This window comes from Lepidothrix coronata, unplaced genomic scaffold, assembly GCF_001604755.1.
Source record: "Lepidothrix coronata isolate B3197 unplaced genomic scaffold, Lepidothrix_coronata-1.0 Scaffold100, whole genome shotgun sequence".
In the NCBI taxonomy this organism is placed as follows: domain Eukaryota; kingdom Metazoa; phylum Chordata; class Aves; order Passeriformes; family Pipridae; genus Lepidothrix; species Lepidothrix coronata.
The window spans coordinates 1,762,512-1,782,942 of NW_016690280.1; the positions used below are offsets into that span (position 1 = coordinate 1,762,512).

General features: G+C 47.8%; 1 protein-coding gene across 1 annotated transcript in view; it reads right to left on the minus strand.

Annotated features, from left to right (window-relative positions):
- Positions 1 to 15,034, minus strand: part of HTR4 (5-hydroxytryptamine receptor 4) — an 89,260-nt gene extending 74,226 nt beyond the window's left edge. Inside the window, exon 1 of the mRNA XM_017822855.1 lies at positions 14,951 to 15,034. The gene's annotated coding sequence lies outside the window, so the exon portion shown is untranslated. The remainder of the gene's footprint in view (positions 1 to 14,950) is intronic.
- Positions 15,035 to 20,431: the final 5,397 nt, after the last annotated feature.

Consider the following 20,431-nt stretch of genomic DNA (forward strand, 5'->3'; position numbering starts at 1 on the left):
TTCCCATTCAGCCTTGACTCAAATCTGTGAGCAGTCCCCAGTGTCACCAGCTGCTCTAGCCAGACCCCTGCACCTAGACATCAGGAAGAATTTCTTTGTGGGAAGGTTGTCAGGAATTGGAAGGGGCTGCCCAGGGAGGCGGTGGAGTCACCATCCTGGAGGTGTTTAAAAAACAAGAGGGTTTTTAGTGCTCTGGTCTAGTTGACAAGATGGTGATTGGTTATAGGTTGGACTCGATGGGATATTTGGATGGGATGGTCTGTGACACAGGAAAGAGAGTTTGGCATCAGGGCACAAGCAGCATCAATGAAGGTCTTTATTTTGAAATTCTGTAGTTTTAAACAGATAAACCAGCTTAGGAAAGACCTCAAATTTCTCAGCTTTTGTCTCTGAAAAATATGTAATAGAACACATCCTTCAGGGGTTCATTTTGGGACAGAAATCTGACAGGGCAAGAGCTGGCCAGAAGGGTTGTAAATCCCCTTAATCCACAAGCTACTTTGGGGCATTTTTCACTAATATTCCCTTACTTTCACCTGTTTAAACTCCTTTATTTCATGATCTCAGTACTTATGCCAAACCCTTGTTGCAATGAATATTCATCAGCTGGGGTCTAAGTGTAGCTATTTATAAAAAAACCAAAAAGTGGCTTTAAAAGTTGCTATTGTGATTTCCTGTCATTTTGTATTCCCTTTGCAGAATACAGGGATACACGGTGGGGAAGGAGTAGTTGCAGCCTACAGATGCAGTTTAGTATTTTGAGACTGCTTTTTAAAAGTTTGATGTGGGTGTTTGCCAAAGGATCTTTTTTTTTTAATATATTTTATTTTCTTCCCTGCTAGTGAAACATCCAACTTTTACTCATACTTGCACAGTCCATCATAAATTAAATGAAAAAAAAAATAATTGCCCTAAGAAGTTGCAAAGTACTAAATTAGCCAAAAGTAAATGTTCTTGTTGGGAAATAAGTTCCAGGTGTGTCTCAGACCACTTCCACCCAAAACTGCAGCACTTAAGGGTCCACAAAGCAGCCTGGATATGAGAAAAGAATTGTCACTGCTCTTGAAACAAAAAGTGATGACTGCTTGAGAGACATTTCTTTCACGCTCCCTGGAAATGTTTCCCAGGGCTGGGAGGCAAATCAGTGGAGGCTGCTGGTCCCCAAAGTGATCTGGCAGCCTCCCAAGCCAAGGAAACCTTCACAGTCACTCAAAACTAATGATTTGTCATTTTGCTCTTTTTTTTCATTCTTACTTGTCATTCTTGGAAAAACTCTTCAGGATGAGACTTGTCTTTTTCTCCAGATGGAGCCAACTAAAGTTTAATTATGCTTCTCTGAAATCTCCCATCACCTCTGTCCCTGAGCAGCACATAAGCTATTTGCTACACCTAATCCTTTCAGATCCTTCCTAATACATAAAACTTTCAGATTTTTGGAAGATGCTCATGAAGAACAGCCCCTGTAATTACAGTGCACTGAATCAGATGCTCCCATTTATTCTATTAGCAAAATTGTTCTTCACTGACTTTCGAGATGAGGAAAAGACAGGGATGTTGCTCTCAGCTGCCTTAGGGACATCTCCCTGGTGCAGTCTTTGGCCTTTTGCCATCTCAGAGCTGCCCTGCCCATCAGCTGCCTCCTGCCCAGGGTGCAGAAAATTGCCCTTCTGGCACGTTGCTGCACGATGGTGCTGCCTTGGTACAATCTCACCATTCTCCTCTACCTCTGGAAGCTCCTACAGACACAATACACTTTAAAACAACTGTGATAAAGGACAAATAATCATAAAAAAAAAAAATAAAAAAAGTCTGTGGAGCATATGGTTTACAGCAGAGGCTGGGAAGGGACAGGCAAGGTCACACTGTCTGCACTTTGCTGTTAAAGTTAAATGTGGATTTATAACTGATTGGATCTTCTGTAATAAACCTGCCTGCACACCTGACTTCCAAGATCTTTTCTAACATCCATACTGATGCACGAAAGCATTTTTGCAGGATTTGTTACTACAATGTCTCATCAAGGTCACTACATGGCTTGCAGAGCAGTTTGTTATGGGTAGGGCTTTTCACTGTGATCAAGGGCCACATGGGCTGTGAATTTACAAAAATCACAGTCTGGGCATGTGTCTCACTCTGATTTTGGACCTTAGCCCACATCCACCCTATCCTTGACCTTGGAGATCCCAGATGTGTTGGCATAATTTGAACTAACTTCCCCAAACTAGTTCCACTTCTGCAGCACCTCTGGAGTTTCATGTGGCTCTTGTTCACAGGCAAAAGCCATACAGGTAACAAGCTTTGGGTAATTACTCCCCCAGTCTTTACATGGGGACCATGAGACATAGAACATAGGATCCTTAAAGTGTTCATACACAGTAAGTTATCCAGCTGTTTTACATCTGTGACCTAAATGATGTCAAAGATATGAATGGTCTGAGCTTCAGAATTCTGTGCTGTCTCTTTTTTGGTCCATTTACCTCTTTTTTCAGACTGTTCTCTCAGCTGCTCCAATTAGAGGGACACAAATTTGATTTGGTGGAGAGTTAGGAATACAGAATCATACAATGGTAGCCCCCCTAACCCTGGAAGGGATCTTAAGCATCATCTCCTTTCAAACCCCCTGCCATGGGCAGGGACACCTTCCTCTAGACCAGGTTGCTCCAAGCCCCATCCAACCTGGCCTTGAACACTTCCAGGCTTGGGGCAGCCACAGATTCCCTAGGGAACCTGTGCCAGGGCCTCACAACCCTCAGAGTAAATGAGAATACGCCAGGGAATAACTCCCTTCTCAGGAAGTCCCACCTGGACCTGTTACACAGGTCAGAAAAAAACACAAAGCTGTAGCCAAGACAACCCTGTTAAACAGCCACCACTGAGCAGAGAACAGCTATTCAAAATTCCTGCCTGTTTGCATTTCTGTAACAAAAGAAATATTCTTTTGGAAGGGTTTTAGTCAGCTGTAAGTGATAACAGCCACCCCTGACTAGGACAGTACAGCTCAGAGCACTCTGCTGAACTGGCCAAAGAGGGAGGACAAGGGCAGCCAGGAGTGTGTGTGTTTCAGAGAAGGAGGCTGAGACAGAGTTGAGGGGATAAACCAGAGCTGCTTAACTCCAAATTTCATACTTTGTTTAGAAAAACAACTCTTTCCTGCCTCAGGAATAAGGACCTAACTTTCTTCATGTCTAAAAGCAAATATAAAATGAGCAAGGAAGAGGGGAAGGAAGTGAAGAAGACTCCAGTTATGGGCTGAAGCACTGGTGGGCTGTACCCCAGGCAGTGCACCATGCTTTCATCACTTTTTTTTTTAAATAATTTCTGTATAATTCTGATTCAAGCTGACAGATGACATTTTGAGCTGATGCTCTCCTCTGTTTAGCAGAGACAGCCAGAGGTGCCTGAATTACAAGCATGGCCCCAGTTTTCCCCCAGGAGCCCTTGGGAAGCCCTCAGTGCCACCTGCAGCCCAGCTCTGGTGCATCCCTGTGCAGTGGTGCAGCCCTCCTCCTCCTCCTCCTCCTTTTCTTTCCCCTCCTTTTCCTCATGCTCCAACCTGGGCTCCAGCTGGTGGAGGGGGACAAGGTCAGGATGAAAGTCTGGGAGAGCCCTCTGGGCCTTTCATTTATCCAGAGCTGGCTTAAAGCTTTTCAGCAACACAGACATCTTCCTTCCCTCCTCCTTTGTTTTCCAAAAGCAGGGGAAGGTGCTCCCTCAGGTGTAACTCTGAGGCTGCACAGACCTGTGAACTGTTTGTTCAACTGTGCAGAGCATCAAAAGGAAATGTCAGTGGGATCTCTGAGATCCCCTCACTGCGAGGCCAGATTTTGATGTCTGTGCTCACAGCAGAGAGTACTTTATTCCTGAAGCAGTTGTTCAAGGCTCTGTTGAAAGAGGGAGGTACAGGTCAGACACCAACTCATTTCACCCTCTCCAATATCCTTTCTTCCTGCTTCAGCCAGTCCCTCTGCTTCTTCACCATATTCCATCCCCATTGCTAAAAACCTTCCTTATTAAAAGCAACAGGCATTTAATTTTCTTTTTGCTTGGCAGGAAATGACATCAGGTCCTGCTATGAATGATCCAGAAGTGAAGTTTCAGCTCACTTAGTACAAGTCCTTATCTAATGCAGGAAGGGACACTCAGCTCCAAGTGCTGGTCCAGAATAGCTCAGCTTTTGTCACACTAGTTGCCTCAGAAATGTGTTCACTCGAGGAATTCACGGGCAGCAATCAGATGTTTTCCCCACTGCTTTTCATCACAGCTCATCAGAAATTGGGATAGAGCTGGGAAAGGGCAAGGGAGAGAGTCTGAGATGTGACGAGAGAACTAATCCATCCCTGGAAGAGGAACTGAGGTTGCATTTTTTTTCCTGCTTATTTTACAGTAAATAAAGAATTAAGGAAGATTGCTGAAAATGTGTCCATTCAGGCAGCAGCTGAATTTCCTCTTAATTACTCTGGGACGGTGAGGGAGGAGGGAAAGTGTGGAGGCATCACAATGAGCAGTAAGTGGTGTGATTGGTGATTGCCCAAAACCTTACATCTGCACATATGTTGCTAAGGATAGAAATTAGAGATGTGTTCTTAAAATCCCCCATTTAGTGAACGATGGTGAACATAAAGTAAAAAATTACAGGGAAATAGAAAAAGGAAAGTAATTTGTCATGGCATTTCTCTGGGATGAAGGGATAGTGCCCAGGTTCTGCTCCCCAGCTTTTCCCTGCGTCAGTCCCATGTGCAGTGCAGCCCACAGCTCTCCTCAGCTGCCTGCTCCCACAGGAGCCAGTGTCTCCACCTGCCTTGGGATTGGAGCCAGCTAAGCACAGGATGAGGAATGGCTTTGCCAAAGCCCACTATGGAAAGGAGCAGCACAAATCCCAGAATCCCAGAATCGCAGAATCCCAGACTGGTTTGAGTGGGAAGGGACCTTAAAGCTCATCTTGTCCCACCCCCTGCCATGGGCAGGGACACCTTCCACTAGACCAGGTTGCTCCAAGCCCTGTCCAACCTGGCCTTGGACACTTGAAGGGATGGGGCAGCCACAGTTTCTCTGGGCAACCTGTGCCAGGGCCTCACCACCTCATAGGGAAGAATTTTTTCCTAACATCTAATTTAAGCCTACTCTCTGTCAGTGTGAAGCCATTCCCCCTTGTCCTGTCACTCCAGGCCCTTGCAATTAGTCTCTCTCCATCTTTCTTATGGGCTCCCTTCAGATTAACCCTTGTCATGTGCTGAGGTTGTCCTCGTTTCTCTACCTGACAGGTAGGTCTGGGTTCACAGGAAGGGGGAAAATGCCAGGAAACCAAGAAATGTCTGGATGTGCATCGTGGATGCACTCGGGAAGAGGGCAGGAGTACCTGTGCTTACAACATAACTTTCAAAAACAGCAGTGGCAACAAGCATCAAGTGGCTGATTACAGGGAAGCAGGAAACGCTGGACTGAGACAATCTCCTCCCCTGTTATCTGTACCTTTGGTTTATTACATTTAACCATGCTTTTGATCTGAAGGAAGAACATTCTAACAGAAAACAGCATCAAACTTTCATCAGCACCAACTTTGCAAATCCAATAAAACCTCTGAACACCATCAAGGCAGCAAATCCAGGCAGTAAACAAGTTTTCTTTGTGATCTTCGCTTTTTCACAGAAAAATCAGATTACACTGAAATCAGACTTTTCCCATGGGAAGTTTCCATTTGTCACTTAAAAAAAACAACCCTCTACCAAGAAAATCTGCTAGATCTGTCATTTAGTTGTTTCAGCTCTCAGTTTTTTTTCAGACTGTAAAACAGATTCTTAGGCCATGAAGAGAAAAATCAGATGGAGAAAAAGGGCTGGCAGAGACTCTGAGGAGCTGTTTCATCAGACCCAACTATATTTTAACCTGCTGTAGATGACATTTGGAGATGGAGATTCCGTATTCTCTTTATGCAGTCTCCCAGGAGAAGTACATGTAGGGATTTTTCGAGGGTCTATCCTAAATCTTTCTTGCTGCATTTTATTGCTGTGATTTCTTTTCCTAACCCCTGCAGACTCCGAAATCTATTTATTACTCTCCTTTCTGCAGTTGCTGCTGCATCTGAAGAGCTGCACCACGAATCAGCCCTGGCCACACTGTCACTGACACAGAGCCCAGCCTGCCCAGCTCTGCTCCTCCCTCCTCCTGATTCCTGAGAGCGCACCCTGATCTCTCCCATGGCTTTCCTGAAGTGCAATTACCAAACCTGAAAAGAGCACAGAGAGGAAGGACTTCATCCCCTGCCTTCCACATCACACTCCCCTGTATAAGCACAGCTGCTGTATTTGCTCCTTTTCAGCATTAGTTGGTGGGGTTTGTTGATTCACTGTTTCCTGTGTATAACATCCATGTCCTTTCCCATGCAATACCTTCCTTACCTATCACAGAACCACAGAATGGTTTGGGTTGGAAGGGACCTTAAAGATCATCCAGTTCCACCCCCCTGCCATGGGCAGGGACACCTTCCACTAGACCAGGTTGCTCAGAGCCCCGTCCAACCTGGCCTTGAACACTTCCAGGGATGGGGCAGCCACAGCTTCTCTGGAATTTCTTCCTAATATCTAATCCAAACCTACTCTCCATCAGTTTGAACCCATTCACCCTTGTCCTGTCACTCCAGGCCCTTGTAATTAGTCTCTTTCCATCTTTCCTGTTTTGCACTTGATCCATCTTCGTAACAACTCAGGAGATGTGGGCATTCGGGTGGGATAAGGTTGACTCCCACCTGGAGGAAGCAAACCCTCTGCACCCAGTTCCTGACATTGGACATCAGTGTCTCTGCAACTGGGGTGTGAAAACTTGTCACCAAGAGCCTTCCTGCAAATCTTCATGGTTGATGACTGAATTCCAGCAGAGTGGATCCCACGGCAGAGGCCATTGCACAGCCAACACACCAGTGGAAGTGACAGATTCCTGCAGACACTGTTGACTTCCCAGAGGAAAGCCCTGCCTCATGTTAGGGAATGCTCAGCAGGCTCCCTGAGGCAATGTGATCTTAAAATCTGTTTAGGAAAACTGTCTGTATTTATAATCAAGCCTGGATGTATGACTGGGATGTCTTGCCATGAGCTGCCTCGTGCAGTGCCAGCTGTGCCACAGCATTCCAGCCTGGCACTGTTTGGTCTGGGGTTTGAGCTCCAATGAAGGATGGTAATCAGTGCCACTGTGTTTGCCATTTCTCTTTGCAGACATCTTTGGGGTGCTTTTCCTGCTCTTGTTGCTTTTAGCTGGGCTTTGTTAAGTCTTCATCACCTAAAAATGTGCTTGTGTGCCAAGATTAGAGTTTTCAGTCTCTCCTGGGTTCCCATTTTTGGATCCTTGATCTGGGCTCTCGTTGTTAATTTTCTGTGTGTTTGTTTTTAAATAAACAAAAGCTGTAATAATAAATGTCTGGGGGTCCAAAGAGTAGTGAAGGATCAGATGTTTGCTAAAGAAGAGGAATGTGGTGGTGGAAAAGATAGGAACTGACTGGGAAACAGCAGGAATGCTTGGCTCCTGGTAACCCTTCATCTGCCCCAAGCCCTTCCCTCACCCTTCTGTGCTGTCTGGCTCACATGCTTTTCTTTTCTAAGAATTTCCCTTGCACTTCCACCTTCACAGATATTTTTGCTCACATTGCCCTGACTTCACAACAGACTGTCACCCCCAGGTCTGACACGGGGTGGTGTCTCACGAAGAACCCAGCTCTCTCCTCTCTTTCAGCAGTTACTTCCTGCAGTGGTAATGGTTATTCAGTGGATCAGGGAAATCCTGAACTTAATGGGCAGAAGAGAGGAAATCCCCCCCCCTTCCTCCAATTCCCAGCTTTCCTGGTTGTGTTTTAATCATCACAGCGCAAGTTTCGCTTGCTGTATTTTATTAAATGTAAACAGATTAAATGTAAACAGAAGTGCAGAAGGGCTGGTTGTTTTCTTCTGTGAAAGAAGGGATCTGATCGATCAAATAACGCAGCCAAGCAGAGCACGTGGAAAATTAGGCACTCATAAAAGGCATCTTTGCAATTAGTTTTTATCAGCTCCTGTGATTTTCCGCTGACCAACAAGGCTCCTAAACTTATATCAGCAAAGAGATGCTTACTCTGCACTTCCCTGACATGCCCCTATGGTACAAGACAGGCTGGATTATTTAGCCTGGTTCCTGTTGAAAGATTTTGGAAGCTGCAGATGCTGAATTCCCTGAGTCTCTGAGAGCGGGTCCATGTGCTGCATGACCTGAAAGTCAGATCCAAGAACATGGATAACTCCAGAATGGAAAGTGGATGAAGGCAAAGAGGAGGAGGGAAAGGGAACTTCATCATCCACCAGCAGCAATTGGCTCTCACGTGCTTGCCACAGGTCTTTACTTTTGAATTTTCACCTGCTCTCCTCAGCACGAGGGCAGAGGGGTGACATCCAGACCCACAGCACTGCACACATCACAAGCAAATCCAGCCCTAAAGACTCTCTTGTACAGTCCCATGGAGTGTTGACTGTATTTTCCCTTCTCAAAAAATCTCAAGCCACTTTTCTTTTCCTAGAAATCTCCTGAAATTAAGAAAGGCACTACAAGCCCCAAATATTCAGTCACCTGCCCTGTTCAGCCTCTGACTTCATCCCTCTTCTGCCCCTCCAGGCATGAAGGTTGTGCACATCAGAGTCCTTGCAGGACAAGCAGCTCCCACCACTCCCAGAGAGCTACTTTGCTCTTCCTGCCACATTTCAAGCAAGAAACTGAAGCACCAAAGTTCTATTTCTTCTCACTGGCAGTAGCAGGACACCAGTTATTTACCTAAGTTCAAGCAGGACAGATCTGAGATATCCTCCTGTGGCATGAAGGTCATGTCTCCAGCAGCCATCATCCCCCATTGAGGGGGTCAAACCACTGCCTGGAATAATTTCCTTTTATTTTGTCCTTCCAGACCTTCCAAATCCACGCAGTCAAGTGAGGATTTAAACAGGATTTGTGGGTATTTTTTTGTCTTCTTTCATTATTAAAGAAAACAACTGTCTTATTTCTTTTTTATTATTCCCCATCTGATATTTCTGGAATTGATCATGAAGCTATGGTTTTTCTTTTGTCTGTGTCTTTCTTCTGTAGCTAGGAGAGCAGACGAGACAATCAGAGAAGCCCTTTTCTGGCTTTAAAAATACACAGATTAAATAAGTGATAATATTACTGTCAGCTTCAGGGTGGGCTAGATTTTCAACTGTTGGAATCTGTTTTTCCACACGAGTCTCCTTTCACTGGCACCAATCAGTGCCACAGTAACACAGGGCACATGACCTGTGCCATTGACACGGTTAAAGCACAGACAAGCAGCTGGGGCTCTGCAGAACAGAGGGTTATACCTGGTCCTATCACAGACTCTGATTTAGACAAATCCTCTCTTCTCTCAGCACTCTGTGTAAAAGGATGAAATAATGACATTGCTGCCTTCAGTAAAGTGTACTGAGTAAAAATGCACTAGGTTTAGATCAAGGTATTCTAACAATGACAATTTTGTCCCCTGAATACATGGCCAGTACTTTTTCTCACCTGGAAGTCCGGTGATAGCAATGGCAGATGGTACTTCTCGCCAGGGAGATCTGGAGAATAACCTTTATGCTGGAGTTGAGTTTAACTCTGTCTTTTGCTGTTATGACTCTACCATTTGAACCCAGCAAAGCAGTTACTCTGAACATAACATTCTGTTGATCCCTAATGTCCTTGCAAGATGCTTTCCCTTCATCCTTAACCCTCCTGCTCATTACTATTTCACTGATTCCTTTAGCCTCCCTTATCAGACACCTACATGTTCCAACTCCTAATTTATATTCATTGCTACAACCTTCCCTTATTTTTCTGGGGACAGTGTTGACTGGTTTTGGGTTTCTGTTTTATTTCTTTTTTCCTTTCTCTGCTGAATGATAAAAATTTTGCTTGGCAGGTTTTCCTGTTAGGGACAAACATGTTTTTGTAACAAGCCCATGGAGGGCCCATGAAAAGGAAGAATATTCCACTGCTTTGGCTCATCTAAAATCAGCTGCAGCCTTCCAGGTCTCTCAGACAGACCTCTGAGAAAAGCTTTAGTGGTGGCAGCTTTGACTTCACTGATGTTAAAGCAGTCATGGCCACCATAAAAGAGACAGATCACCACAAACATTCTCCTCAAAATTTTCTGGTCCATATGAAACCAGCCTGGATCTCACCTTGCCAATCACTTCACTACCAGCTGCCAGCCATAGGCACTCTTGTTCAGCTGAGGTGCCACACAAGAGCCAGGACACCTCAACACCTTCTCCAATGAGGAAGGACTCATGCATGGAAGAGTTCATTTCCTACATCCAAATGTTCAGCCACGTCCTTCAAGTCCTCTCAGGGAGACCTCTGAGAAAGGCTTTAGTGGTGGCACCTGTGACATTCTTCATGTTAAAGCAGCCATGGCACACCATAAAATAGATGGATTCATCAGTTCAAATTAACCCTTCTGCGTTTGAAGACAGTGTTTTGAGTTTTCCTGGATGCTCTGAGAGTTGCTGCTCAGATGGTGAACGGGAAAATGACAAATATTACTCATTTGGAGGACTTTCAAGCATAAAGGTGGAAAGTCCCTCAGGCAGGACTATCCACAGCACAGGTACCCCCAGAGCCCAACAGCAGCCAGAGTCAGACGCTCCACAGACAAAGAGAGGAGAGACGTGGTTCAGGGTTTCACAAGACAAAGGGACCTGCACCTGGGTTCCCACTGGGAAAGATGCTGTGCAGATGAATGGGGGAGCTGCTGGCCCAGGCAAGAGATGACTGTGCCTCACCCCCCTTTAATGTACGGCATCCAATCTGTCTCCATGGGAACTATAATAAGGGCAGAACTTGTCTGTGCCATCTCAAACCAAAGGCGGGGGGGGTGGAAGTCAAAGCAAATAACAACCCTCACAGCAACGTGATTCTGAGCAGACGGATGAGTGGGTGCCCTGCCCTCACCCCACACTGGCCCTGGGCTGGGACAGAGCCCTGACCCTGCTGCTGTGCTGTCCCCAGCAGCAGCCCTGTGCCTGTGCTGTAAGTTGAGTCACTGCTGCTGAACGGAGCCACCGACACGGCTTCAGCTCCACAATGTGTGGTGGAACTCGGCTCTCACCCAGCCAGGACCAGAAGGCAGGAACCAAGTTCGGGAAGAAGGCAGTGGCAGCGTGGGGGGCAGTGGGAATGGGTGTGAGAAGGACCATGCAGGCCTGATTGTCAGAGGCGTTGAGCCTACACAAACTCACTGACTTTAACAATACTGTGGGGGTGAGAACCTTTACAGATGGAAGGGATGAGGGCAAGGTGGAGTAGGTGGGGATGAGATACACAGAAGACAGGGCTCTGAACTGCTGCCTCAGCTCTGTGAAATACAGATCCAGGCATCTTGGGAGCAAAGGGGAGAATACAGAGGAAAATGATCTCTCTGCTCAACTTTGTGCAACAGGTCCAGACTCAACCCCTGCTGCATTAGACAACACCAAGTCATGGCTCTGTAAAACCCATCTGTGAATAAGCAAACCCTCCTGTTTGCACCAGGACATGGGAATAACACCTCAGCATCCCCTGTGCATGGGGAGAGGGGAGAAAGCAGCTTTACACTCTTATCTCCCCATCCCAGTCCGGTGACAGGACTCAGCTGAGCTTTTGCTGCACCATGACACCACTGTGCCCTGTGCTCAGGGATGACTCTCACCCTGGAGAGCAAGTACCACCACACCACCCATCTCCACCAGCACATAAATCCACTGGGCAAATGCACCTCCAGCTATTTTCTCTAATTGTTTCCCTAATCACATAAAATTGCCAAAGTTCCATTTGCCTTCCTACAGAGTCATTTGTTTTCCCCTGTGCACTGCTGGTGTCTCTCCCTGTAACCCCTGTGTCTGCAGCCACTCGAATGCATCAGGGTTGAGGGGGGCTTGAATTAGATTATTTGTTCTAATAAATGGAATTACACAACAAGACCAGATTAAAGTCAGCTGCTTCGAAAATACTGGGTTTGGTTTCATGTTAGCTGAGAGAACAAGCATCTGGCTCATCCCTCTCCCATCTCCTGACCTCATCATCAAGGCTCCAGTGGGAGGTAACCCACACTCTGCCCTAGCTGAGGCATAGGTTAGATCATGCAGACAACCACCAGCTCCTCCAGAATAAAGGCAGCCCACAAAACAATGCAGCAGGGAATCCCAGGAAACAGAAGTGCAAGGAGGCTAAATGCAAAAGCCACGAAGCCCTGTCCCCCTTTTGCCCATAAACTGCACCACAACAAGGTTCTTCACAACTAAATGCCACCTGCCCCAACAAATACCTGCAGCCACATGTGCCCACACACACAGCTGGCCCTAAGCTACGTGTGCATTTTACCTTTCCTATGGCTTTATTCCTACCTACACACAGGAGACAGGAGCAGAAAATACGCTGGCATTCAGTCCTCTGGAGACCTGAAGGAACTGCCCTTCTTTCCCACCCTAGAGCTCATTCATTCATGACAAGAAATGATGCAACATTTTTTTTTTTTCCTAGATCAGCATGGGAGTGACATGTTACAACAGCTGAGGGCAAGTGCAGACCACAAGTTCAGGCCTGAAGGTAGCAGTTGCCATCACTGGCTGAGGGTGAAAATTTTAGGGGTCAGTGCAGGGCAAGTAGAAAAGGTCCCCCTGCTACTCAGCAACCTTACAGTCAGTGTAAAACAAATTCAGCTTCCTAGAGCAACCAACCAGGCCAACAAAGAAACATCAATACCATTTAATTTGATGTATGGGTCTTTTTAGATGTGGAAATTGGTTTTGAGAGGCTATGTGAGGAATGAAGCACAGGAATGACAACATCAGAACAGAAGATGGTCTCTAACTTGACACTCACTACTGTCTTTTTCAGCAAATGGGCTGGGGAAGCCCTAAGTGGATAATTAATGAGTAGTTTTCCCATGAAGGAAGATTTTCTTTAACCCTCAGGAACTTAGTGATCATCATGCCCTGACACAGGAGCTCTATCAACTTGGCACACTGTCATCCCCGATGTTCAGCCACAGAGTTCTCACTATTTATACCAATATGCACTACAGTCATAGAATCAAAGAATCACAGAATCATTTAGGTTGGGAGAGACCTCCAAGATAATAGAGTCCAATCTTATCAACCAGACCAGAGCACTGAGTGCCACGTCCAGTCGTTCCTTGAACACCTCCAGGGATGGTGACTCCACCACCTCCCTGGGCAGCCCCTTCCAATGCTTGACAACCTTTTCTGTGCAGGAATTCCTCCTGATGTCCAACTTATACCTCCCCTGACACAACTTGAGCCCTTATGCTAAATCCCCAGGCAGCTGAAACCAGCGTGGCTCCTCAGTGAAATGACTCATTACTTCTACTCGTGCCTCTGTGAACCAACCCAAGCACAGAGCAGCCCTAAACCCTGCTCTGCTTCTCTGTTCCTGCACACCAGCAAGTGTTGGAAGGACAGCACTTTCCTGCTTTTCCCTCAAATGACAGCTGTGGTTTCAAACACAAACCCACAAGGAATATTTCCATATTGTGCAGTGTGACAGTTGGATGTGCAAGGCAACACGTTGCCTCCTCGCACCTTCTTGGCACACATTCCACACCCTTCGTTTGCTGCTTCCACAGTGTGGGAGTCAGCAGGAAGCACAGTCAGTCCCCACAAAGGACACTGTGGTCCTCACCCTGCCCTCCACATCCCCCAGGCACTGTGTCTTGCTGTTTCCAGGAGCAGAGGAGTGTGGAAAGCAGGACAGACCTGAGGTGTTCTTATAGGAGAGGTGAGGAATTCCCAGTTCCTCCTCTTCAGCCCCACTCATAACACAGCCTCTGCCTGCTCTGTCCCATGTCAAGCTGTGTCTCCCCTGCATTCACCTGGCAACCCCTTCCACCAGGTCTAGACAGTTGTCACCCAAGGGGCTTGGACTTATGCTGGCAGGCACTTGTTCTTTGTTCTGCCTGTCTCCAGATTTCCTGGAGATAGGAAATACCTGGAAAAGGGGAGCAAATGGGGAAAACTCAAGACATGCCAGCTGGCTCCAGAGGACTGGGAGGAGGAGGTGGGGGAGAACCACTGATGGTACTCACAGGAACACAGTTGGTGCAGAGGAGCTGCATGTACAATTTGGAGACTTCCTAGAAGGCTTTAATGAGCCAAGAAGCACTGTCAGAGCACTTGCTCCTCTCACTTTTAAATCAATGTTTACAAAGTCCCGGGGAAACTAAAGTATTTATGTCTATCCCCAGTCAGAACCTGTTTAAGGAAATAAGTTAAACATACCTTGGTGTATAAGTACTTAGTATTTAAGCAAGCACACAGGTTGACTCATATGTTTGTTTTTCAACGGCATTATTGGACAGTGCCAAGGTCAGGCTGGGAGAGGAAAAAAGCAGCAGTGAAGATCTCTTCAGAGGAGAGGAATGCTGCTGCTGCTCCTTGCCCATCACAGCAGTCCCTCTTCCTGGTGGGAACGACACAGGGTCCCAGGGTCCCCGTCGCCTGGGAGCACGGGTGAAGGAACCTATGGCTCCTGCACTACTGCTCTTCCCCCAAAGAGTGGTGCTGCACAGACTGCTGTACAGCCCAAGATATCTCCCCAGAGACTGACCTCAGCCAGGCTATCCATTGTCCCCTGCTACAATGACAAAATCCAAGTAATCTTCTAAAAAACTCCACCTTGCCGTTGCCAAGTGAAAACAGTCAACTGCAGTAACGGGGATAAGAGAAAATGGTTCTCCTTCAAGAAACACATGGAAATAGTCCCATTAAAAGAAAAGTATTTTATTTTTAAGAAGAAATGAAGTCATAATGACATCACACACACCAAAGCACAGTCCTGGCCAACTACCACCACTGTCTAGGAGCTTAAACCTGGTAAACCAGGAGCTGACTCCTTCCTTGCCTCCCTGAAGCAGCAGAAACTGCAGCTGTGTAATGGTTTAATTACTCACCCTCCCATCAAGTTTCCATGCGTGAAGTTTGTTTTGGAGCAAGGAAAGATGCCTCAGGGGTTGAGGAAGTGACACTAGTTTCTCACTCACAGACATATCTCTGTCTCTCCTGCCGTCGGATCCACAAACTTGCTCCACTCTCAGCATCTGAATCAAAGCACATAGACATGAGCTGGACTCCTGCAAACTTCCCTCAGCTTTGGACTAAGTCTGAGAAAGGTTCAGCAGCAAAAAAATGCTTGACCTTAGCGAGCTTGGAACGGATACAGAGCTTGGAGAGCTCGGATATGACCGGAAGGCTTTGGACTATGGACGCTGGGACACAAGTGTCAGAGCACAGAGCTGCCTGAATCCCCATAGCTCCAGTCCTGGAAAACACCTTCCATCATCATAGAATTGCTAAGGTTGGAAAAGACCTCTAGGATCATCAAGTCCAACCATTCCCCCAGCACTGCCAAGGCCACCTCTAACCATGTCCCCAAGTGCCACATCTACACTGTTTTTTGAACACTTCCAGGGACAGCCATTCATCCTCACTTAAGCAAAGTTTCCTACTCCTGCAGAGCCCAACGAGCCTCTCCGCCCGGTGACTTTCCCCATGCCACCGGGCTGTTGCTCCCTCCCAGCTGCAATCACGTTTCTCTCCTTCCCGCGGGTCAGTACTGATCATTCCAGCACTTCGCCGACTCGCGCAGCCCAGCGGCACCGCAGCCGACGGTCGCAGATGCCGCTCGCTCACACCCGCACAAAACCGCTCCACCTGTACCTGTCTGTACATCACACCCGCGCCAACCTTCCCTCGGGCTGCCTCCAAGGGCACCCACAGGCTCCGGCGCCGCCGCACGCCCGCACCCGCGGTATGCCGGGCAGTACACCCGCACCCGCGCCCCCCGCGCAGCCCCGGGGCGATGCCCATGGGCGCACACGGACGGCCAACCCGCACCGGAGCGGAGCCCGGTCGAGTTTGTCACCGATCTCAGCGGAGCCCCCGCTTTGCCCCTTCTCGCCGCCTGCTCCCCCTCCTCCTTACCATGGCCGGGCCAGAGCCCCGCGGCGCCCGACGCGGTTCCCCCGGCGCGGCTCCTCATCGCGGCGGCGGGGCAGGACGCGGGGTCCGCGCTGTCCGCCCGCGGGGCTGCGCCGGGTCCTGCCCGGGTGTGATGGTTCCTGCCCGGGTGCGGAGCCGAGGTGAATCCTGCCCGGGTGCGGGGCTCAGGTGAGCGCTGCCCGGGTGCGGGGCTCAGGTGAGCGCTGCCCAGGTGCGGGGCTGTGGCGGTTCCGTGCCCAGGTGCGGGGCTGCGCTCCCGCCCCGGCGCTCCGCGGCCGCGGGCAGCGCCCGCCCCCGGCCCGCCCCGCGCGGAGAGAGGGGGATGCCCGGCCCCCTGCCCGCCCCGCCTGGGGAAAGTCGGGTCCGTCCCCCCGGCGGCCGAATCCCTTCGCTTCTCCCCCGGCCCGTGTCCCCCAGGTTTCATGTGAGCGCTGTGGGCAGGGCACATCTTCCTTCACCCCGGCAAATACTGACGGTTTGCTCTCCCGCTTTCAAAGCAACTTCAGGGATCTGTGGTTTTGCTCGTGTGCACAAGGGAAGTGGACCAAGCCCATCTTATTATGAACTTGTTTGATAGGACCAATTTTTAAAGACCTGAAGGGTTTTTGGCAAAGTTCTTTCAATGTATTTCTCAAAAACAAACAAACAAACAAACAACAACATTGGCAATATTTCCAAACATACTGCAAGTGCTTTTTCACTTGCAGTGTCAGCCCAGCCCCTTTGACACTATTAGAGCTTTGGCAGCTGAAATCTGGCCCTGAGACCCCTAACAAACCTCAATCTTGGCAGAGGAGGACACCACAACCAGCTCATTATCTAGATTTTGTAAATACCCATTGCATATACTGAGCATAAACACGGGATCTGAGCAGCTCCATCTCTGGGTATGCTCACCTTTCACTTCTAGACCTGCATTTTGGGGGTCTGGGGTGTCAAACTACAGTGCCTTTGTGCCATTTCTCCTTCGGAAAGTGCCTGTGAACGTCCCACATAAACATGAGGCTTGATACTCAAAGCTGCAGGGAGGGTTTCTAACCAGCCCTGCTTTTGGAAATGCAGGGATATTTTTCCAACCCCAGCACTCAGAGTCAGCTTCAGCTCCAGTGTCTTGCCGGATTCCCTTGATCACCAGTACCTCCAGGTCCATGTGAGCCTTGGGTCCTCCCTCCCTCTCTGTCAGTGTTTGGGCTCCATGCTGTGCCCAAAAGCCACTGCAGGGATGGGTAACTCACAAACTGAAACCCAACTGACAGGGCAAAGCTCTTCAACTTGGCCTCTCCATCCTGATGTAACTTCTGGCTGCAAATGTGGGCTGATTTGACTCCAAGAGGCTGAGTCTGTTGAGTGAGTTCCATGGCACGGATTCAGGCAGATTTCTGCACTCATACAACACCTCTGGGGCTTTGGGGGTCACTCTGAGGGATGTCACTGCGAGATCTTCAGTCTGGGATTTGTCAAAGCAGAACTGCAGTGGAACAGGGTGATCCAGAGTACACACAGGAGCAGTAATTTGGTTTGTAGCTATTCATTCCATCCTCTTTAACCACAACCAAGGTCCTTGCACCTGGAAAAGGGACATCTCCAATGGTGTGTAGATGGAGGAGAAATGAGAGCACCCACAGAACTGCAATATATGTTGCTTGCTGACAAAATACATCAAGTTTATCAAGTTTCAAAAAAAGAAAAGTATATTAAACACATCTTATTATCAACTTGTTTGATAGGATCCATTTTTCGAAGATCTGAGGGCTTTGGGCAAAGATTTTTCAGTGGATTTATCAAAAAATTGGTGGTATTTTCAGCCATTGAAGGCAAACACACCCTCACAGGCTGCCAGGCCTCGTGTTTGCTCATGCGTTTGTCCATCACTATAGTAACTGAAAGACAGAGAAAGAATAACATTAAGAAAAGTAAAACATATCAAATCCATGAAGAAACACCTTGCCATAGTTTGGAATTTCTCAGACTTGCACAACAGAGGACAGAGGGGATGAAGCTGGTCCAGGTGGAGCTGAGATGGGTCATTTTAAAACTGGCAGTTAAAGGATTCCTGAAACAATTGTGTTTTGCCTTAATTTTCTCCTCTACATTACTGTGAGCTTTCTGGACATTATTGGTATCTACTAATAATAGACACTAGTAGTATCTACTCATAAGTATATCCTCCAGCTTTAATGCTGAATTTATATATAGGTGGCCTGATGTCTCTTCATGGAGCAAGCAGTTGTAGCTCTTTCTGACAAGATTTGAGTCCTCAGAGCAGCCACTTACCTTCCCAGATGTTCTCAGTCAGGATCTCCAGCAGCAGCTACGGAGTCTCATGGCACAAAAGGGGAAACACCAGAGTGTGGAGCCCTAAGCCAAGCACATCCTGCAGTTTGCATGAGTGGGTGAACTGAAGTCAAATGGGTTTATGTGCTTTCCTGTCAGGTGTTTAAATGCTTCACTGGATTGAGGACCAGCAGCACTGTGGGTCAGGATTAAAGCTGCTCACCTGTATCCGTCAAGTTTGAGAGTGATGGAAAAGAGAACTGAGCATCCCCTTCCTGCTGGGACTGCAGTGACCCCCTGCCCCAGCTTTGCTGTGCTCACAGCAGTCTTGGAGAAATACACTCTGCAACTTGGATGCCAGGAGGCAGATTCCAAACTTGCAGTTGGAGGAGGGTCTTGACATCTTAGGCACTCACCTCCCCAGCCCCAGGGGTAAACCACACTGTGCTGCCAGGGCTCTGGCCATGTCCTGCTGGAGGACAGGGTAGCAACTCCAGCCTGTGCCCACCCATTGCACCAGCACCAGGTCCCACCCAGTTCCTCCCCTCCTGACCCTTTGAGGTGTCTGTATTGCCAATATTGTACACCACGAGTACAAGATGTAAACAGAGCCATCTCTCCATCCAGGCAAAACCTAGAGCAACAGAGTGTTGTTGCTGCCTGCAGCGTGGTCTGGGTGGATCGAGAGCCAAGGCAGAAGCTGGAACAAAAGGGAGCATTTTGCATAAAGATCCCCAAGACTGGGCAGTGCTTGAGCACAGTGAGGTTGCCTGGCACTGCACCTCTGCAGTCCTGGCCTCAGGATCCAGGCACTCTCTTTGCTTTAACAGGTGCAAACCGTGAAGTAGAGAAGGGATTTTGGAGTGTGAAGGAGGCAGAGTTCCAGGCCCTTCCACTGCTGGGTGTTCTGAACCTGAGAACAGGTCATGCTAAACCCCAGTGCTGTCATCACTTTTGGTCATATTCCATCCCTACTCCCTTTAATGCAGATTCCACTCCAGGATTATCAAAGGTTTATTCAACCTGAATGGGATGCCTAAAAAAATGTAATTAAATTTTTAGAAAGGAAAATTAGAAAGGATTAAAGAGGGAGATAAAGCAGTGGGGTTTTTCTTCTCTTTTTTTTCCCCCTCTTCCTTTTTTTCCATCTGTAACAATGATAAATCCAAAGATCTAGTTGAGAAAAAAAGTGGCTGTGTGATTCATCAGGACTGAATCACAGTCACTCTGCAGTGGAATTTGCTGCTTTCACTTCTGCGGGTATAACTCTGCTGCTTTAGATCACTGGCTGCACTTTCAGGCACTGAGAGGGAGATAAAACCAACTCAACAGAGAAGCTTTTTGGTGTGCACGGTGTGTTCCCTGTGAACACGGCATGGTCTCCTTTGCCCAGCTGCGTGGGATGGATTTTATTAAGAAGAGAGCTTGAATAAATTAAGTTTCTTAGGGTTATACCCACCGTTAGATCACACAGCCCTCCCACTCCATGAGGAAAGAACTTCCTTCTTTCTATTGCATTTTAAATGCAAGCTTACCCCCTCTCACTGGGAGGTTGCCCCCGAAACAGGCACTCTGCCTGGGCCACGGCACTTATTGGTACCCAGAGCTAAGCTGGATGCAGCACTGAACACCTGGGATTTCCCAGTGGTTCGGATCCCAGTCCATTTTGCAAGGGAAACTGTTGTGAAGAGGTGAGGCAGGAGGAAAATTCTGGTCTGCATCTGATTTACAGCATCAGCCGAGTCGATGCTCGTCCTTACATAGAGTTATGTCTCTCTGTTGTCACCAGCTCCTTTCTGCACATTATTCATTATTCAGCCAAGGGAGCGTCCTGGATGCCACAGCATTGCCATGAATCCAGGTTCCCAGACTCCCGGTAAAAGTGCTCAGCTGAGCGAAGGTGAGAAGCAGGTCAAATCTGAAGCAATCAAAAAGAGGGTCACACTGATAATACTGAAACAGACCGGCCTCCAAATAATCAAACTCTGACACCAATGGTATGAGATATCACTATTTGCAGAGCCCTTTGATCTGTTCAACGTGTTATTTATAACACTGCCTGGATACACGATCTAAAATCCAGTTTAAGGCAGGTCTGACTTTTAGCCTTAAAGGAGAATATTTGCATTCATTTTTAACAGTGTAACTCCCACTGTTCA